Below are 6154 nucleotides of genomic sequence, written 5' to 3'. Positions count from 1 at the left end.
GCCTGTGTCTATGTGCCTGTGGTTCTGTCAGTGTGATCATGTGATGTATCTGACCCCAGGAATGTGTCAATACAGTTTCCCCTTCCTGGGACAATGAATTCACGGTGTTCTTATTTCAATTTCCAGGAGTGTATAAAAAGGAACAACGTTTATCACTTAGTAGGATTAGCGCCTTCATCATTCATTTACGTTTAGATTCAAATTTTAGAATTAAGATCTGCTTCAGGGAATAGTCAGACAGGGCCAAATCTTCATTGTAGCGTTTATTATTTTCCGTTGCGCACATTCATTTTACACCCACCCGAGTTCCTGAAGCATTTCCGTAACACTCGCGTGATGATCAAACCTACCAGTAACAAATCTAGCAGCCCGCCTTTCAATTGCTTCTATGTCCTCCCTCAATCCGACATGATAGGGATCCCAAACGCTCGAGCAGTACTCAAGAATAGGTCGTATTAGTGTTTTATAAGCGGTCTCCTTTACAGATGAACCACATCTTCCCAAAATTCTACCAATGAACCGAAGACGACTATCCGCCTTCCCCACAACTGCCTTTAATGCTTGTCCCACTTCATATCGCTCTGCAATGTTACGCCCAAATATTTAATCGACGTGACTGTGTCAAGCGCTACACTACTAATGGAGTATTCAAACATTACGGGATTCTTTTTCCTATTCATCTGCATTAATTTACATTTATCTATATTTAGAGTTAGCTGCCATTTTTTACGCGAATCACAAATCCTGTCAAAGTCATCTTGTATCCTCCTACAGCCACTCAACGACGACACCTTCCCGTACACCACAGCATCATCAGCAAACAGCCGCACATTGCTATCCACCCTATCCAAAAGATCATTTATGTAGATAGAAAACAACGGCGGACCTATCACACTTTCCTGGGGCACTCCAGATGATAACCTCACCTCCAATGAACACTCACCATCGAGGACAACGTACTGGCTTCTATTACTTAAGAAGTGTTCGTGCCATTCACATACTTGGGAACATATGATCGTATCTTAGTTAGGAGTCCGCAGTGGGGCAACGAGTCAAACGCTTTCCGGAAGTCAAGGAATATGGCATCCGTTTGATAGCCTTCGTCCATGGATATCATGGGCGTTTCGCAAGAGCGATGCTTTCTAAAGCCGTACTGACTTCTCTGTGTCAAGGAAATTCATTATATTCGAACTGAGACTGGTTCCCATCAAATAACCGAAGTTAAGCGGTGTCGGGCTGGGTTAGCACTTGGATGGGTGACCATCCGGTCTGCCGAGCGCTGTTGGCAAGCGGGGTGCACTCAGCCCTTGCGAGCCAACCTGAGGAGCTACTTGACTGAGAAGTAGCGGCTCCGGTCTCGGAAACTGACATATGGCCGGGAGAGCGGTGTGCTGACCCTCCATATCCGCATCCAGTGAAGCCTGAGGGCTGAGGATGACACGGCGGCCGGTCGGTACCTTTGGGCCTTCATGGTCTGTTAGGGAGGAGTTTAGTTTAGTTCAAATTTATTATTACGCAGAGCCTAGAACGAGTATCTCGAATATGGCGAAGCTGGTCGAATGTTCACGTGCTACTATCGTGAGCATCTATGGCGAGCGGCAGAAGAGCAGTGAAACTACCGCTAGGCGCTAAATGCTTGGGCTCCCACGGCTCTTCACAGAACGTGGGGTTCCGAGGCTTCTCTGCTCCGTAGTTAGATAGGTGTTGATCAGTGACATCTCTGCCCAAAGAGCACAATGATGGTGCACGCACAAGTATTTCAGAGGACACCGTTCATCGTACATTATTGTTGTACATGGAGCTCCGCAGCAACCATCCCTACGTGTTCACATATTGATCCAACGACATCGTCGATTATGACTGTAGTCGGCTCGAGACCGTCGGGATTCGATCTTCGATGAATGGAAACGTGACGGCTCTCGGGTGAATTACGTTTTTGCTACACTAGGTCGATGGTCGTCTCGACAAATGTCGTCATCGACGTGAATGGCGGGTCGAAACGTGCAGTGCGCCACGGTCGCAGGCTGGTGGGAGCAGTATTATGCTATCAGGGACATTCCACTGCGCTTGCATGGTACCTGTGGTAGTAATCGAAGACACGTTGACAACTGCGAACCACCTGCGTCCCCTCATACTTGCTGTTTTGCTCGACGTCGTCGTCATCTTGAAACGTATGTCTGTCCATGTCTCGCAGCCAGTACCGTGTTGCAGTGATCTCACGCCGATGTCTCTGCGGCCAAATTCGACTGGTATAAGTCCTGTGGAACCCATTTGGGTCGCCATCGGGCACCATCTCCGAGTTCGCAAATCAGCTGCCCATTATTTACGAGAATTAAGTCATGTGTTCAAATGTTCAAATGTGTGTGAATTCCTAAGGGACCAAACTGCTGATATTATGGATCCCTACACTTGCACACTAAGTAGACTAACTAAAACTAACTTATCCTAAGAACAACACACACATCCATGAACAAGGGAGGACTCCAACCTCCGGCGGGAGGGGCTCCGCAGTCCGTGACATGGCACCTCTAACAGCGCGGCCACTCCGCGCGACACGTTATCTGTACGTAGACATTTAATACCACATACCTCGACAAACATACGCAGAATCAGTAATATATGTCCTTCCAAAGACGGCCAAACGAGCTTGCAAGCAGTTGGTCATATCGTTTCGGCTCATCAGTATATAATACATACAATATGAACCGACAGGGACCAATAAGACTGGAAGACCAAGAATGAAGAACTCGAATTAAAAAGAGTGTAAGACAGAGATGTAGTCTTTCGCCCCTACTGTCCCATCTGTACATTGCAAATGCAATGACGTAAATAGCAGAAGATTTCGAAAGTGCGATTAAAATTCTTCGTGAAAGGATATCAGTGATAAGATTCGTTGATGACGTTGATATACTCTGTGAAAGTGAAGAAGAATTACAGGATATTTTGAATGGAATGAACCGTCTATTCAGTACAGAAAATGGACTGAGATTAAATCGAAGAAAGATGGTTCAAATGGCTCTGAGCTTTACGGGACTTAACTGCTGTGGTCCTCAGTTCCCTAGAACTAAGAACCACTTAAACCTAACTAACCTAAGGACATCACACACATACATGCCCGAGGCAGGATTCGAACCTGCGACTGTAGCGGTCGCGCGGTTCCAGACTGTAGCGCCTAGAACAGATCGGCCACTCCGGCCGGCTCCAAGAAAGCTGTAAGTAATAAGAAGCAGGAGAAATGAGAACAGCGAGATACTTAACATCAGAATTGGTGATAACGAAGTAGATGAAGCTCAGTAATGCAGCTGCCTGGACGGAGCAAGGAGAACATAAAAAGCAGCCTAGCACTGGCAAAAAGGAACTCCTGGCCAACAAATTCTACTAGTATCAAACATAGGCCTCAATTTTAGGAAGAATTTTCTGACTTATCCTTTTGGAGTTCAGCAGTGTACGGAAAATGGACTGCGGGATAACACGATGAGAAACGAAGCATTCGAGATGTGGTGCTACACAAGAATATTGATAACAATGTGAACTGATACTATAAGAGGTTACCTCAGGATCTACGAGGAAATTAATATAAGAAAACACAGAGAAGAAGAAGAGACAGGATTGTAGAATATCTGTTAAGACATCAGGGAGTGACTTCCGTGTTAGTAGAGGGAACTGTAGAGGGTAAAAATTGTAGAAGAAGATAGAGATTGGAATGTATCCAGCAGATAATTGAGGAGAAGGATTGCCATTGCCACTCTAGATGATAATGTTGGAACAGGAGAGGAAATCACGGCGGATCGCACCATATCAGTAAGAGGACTGATGAATAGATGTTTTGAAAAAAAAAGTGTCTTGTTGTCCTATTTGGTATGGGTCCCACACATTTGACCAATATTCCAAGGCATTGATGACATTACTATACTCTGTGAAAGTGAAGAAGAATTTCAGGATAAGTTGAACGGAATGAACCGTCTATTCAGTACAGAAAACTGACTGAGTTTAAATCGAAGAAAACTTTTTGTAAGAAATCTGGTTTGTAGCTTGACTGTGTTTCGATAATAATCACTAATTGTTTATTTATTTATTTATTGTCCGTGGGACGAAATTAAGGAGAAGTCTCCATGGTCATGGAACGAGTCAATATATGAAATTATAACACAATAGTAGAAACAGAAAAAATGAAACATAAGAAACGTATTCAGGCGACAATTCGTAAGTTTAAATGAAGAAAATCAACAATGTAACACCGGAATTTGCTTTATTTTTCAGCTCTTCCAGGAGCTCCTCGACAGAATAGAAGAAGTGAGCCAATGAGGAAACTCTTCAGTTTAGACTTGAAAGTGTCTGGGCTACTGCTAAGATTTTTGAGTTCTTGTGGTAGCTTGTTGAAAATGGATGCAGCAGAATAGTGCACTCCTTTCTGCACAAGAGTCAAGGAAGTACATTCCACATGCAGATTTGATTTCTGCCCAGTATTAACTAAGTGAAAGCTGCTAACTCTTGGGAATAAGCTAATATTACTAACAACAAACGACATTAAAGAAAATATATACTGTGAGGGCAATGTCAGAATTCCCAGACTATTGAACAGGGGTCGACAAGAGGTTCTCGAACTTACACCACATATAGCTCGGACAGCCCGTTTTTGAGCCAAAAATACCCTTTTTGAATCAGAAGAACTACCCCAAAAAATAATACCATATGACATAAGCGTATGAAAATATGCGAAGTAGACTACTTTTCGTGTTGAACTGTCACTTATTTCAGATACTGTTCTAATGGTAAATAAAGAAGCATTTAGTTTCTGAACAAGATCCTGAACATGGGCTTTCCACAACAGCTTACTATCTATCCAAACGCCTAAGAACTTGAACTGTTCCGTCTCGCTTATAATATGCCCATTCTGTCTGATCAAAATATCGGTTCATGTTGAATTGTGAGTTAGAAACTGTAAAAATTGAGTCTTACTGTGATTTAGCATCAAATTATTTTCCACAAGCCATGAACTTATTTCATGAACTACATTATTTGATAATATTTCAATATTACACACAAGAGCCTTCACTACCAAGCTGGTGTCATCAGCAAACAGAAATATTTTTGAATCACCTGTAATACTAGAAGGCATATCATTTATATAAATAAGAATCAGCAGCGGCCCCAGCACCGACCCTTGAGGAACGCCCCACTTAACAGTGCCCCATTGGGACTGAACATCACTACCACTCTCAATATTTCGGAGAATTACCTTCTGCTTTCTGTTCTCAAAGTAAGAGGCGAACCAATTGTAAGCTACTCCCCTTACTCCATAATGGTCCAATTTCTGCAGTAATATTTTGTGGTCAACACAGTCAAACGCCTTCGTTAAATCAAAGGAAACAACTAGGGTTCTCAACCTTTTGTTTAATCCGTCCAAAACCTCACGGAGAAAAGAGAATATAGCATTTTCAGTTGTTAAACCATTTCTAAAACCAAATTGTACATTTGACAGCAAATTATATGAATTTAAATGCTCCAGTAACCTTGTATATACAACCTTCTAGATAACTTTAGCGAACACCGATGGCATACAAATAGGTCTATAATTGTCAACATTATCCCTGTCTCCCTTTTTATAAAGTGGCTTCACTACCGAGTACTTTAATCGGTCAGGAAACCGACCACTCCTAAAGGAAAAGTTCAGATATGGCTAAGTACTGGGCTAACATACGTAGAACAATACTTCAGTATTCTGCTAGATACTCCGTCATATCCATGAGAGTTCTTGGTCTTTAGTGATTTAATTATTAACTCAATCTCTCTCTTGTCAGTATCATGGAGGTGCATTTCAGGTAACAGTCTCAGAACACTTTTTTCTACGAGCGCTATATGATTCCCCGTTGGGACTAGGTTTCTATTTAGTTCACCTGCTATATTCAGAAAGTGATTATTAAGTACTGTACATATATGGGACTTGTCAGTAACACGGACATTCCCACTACGCACTGATTCTATATCCTCGACCTGTCTCTGCAGATGAGCCACTTCCTTTACGACTGACCATGTGTTTTTAATTTTATCCTGAGATTATTATATCCGCATACCACATACAAAAGTATGTGCCTTCCTAATAACTTTTTAAGCACTTGACAATACTGTTTGTAACGGGCTGCTGCATTTAGAT

Source organism: Schistocerca americana, chromosome 9 (genome assembly GCF_021461395.2).
Source record: "Schistocerca americana isolate TAMUIC-IGC-003095 chromosome 9, iqSchAmer2.1, whole genome shotgun sequence".
Lineage (NCBI taxonomy): Eukaryota > Metazoa > Arthropoda > Insecta > Orthoptera > Acrididae > Schistocerca > Schistocerca americana.
The sequence above is the reverse complement of the archived record's forward strand: the minus strand, read 5'-3'. Positions refer to the sequence as shown.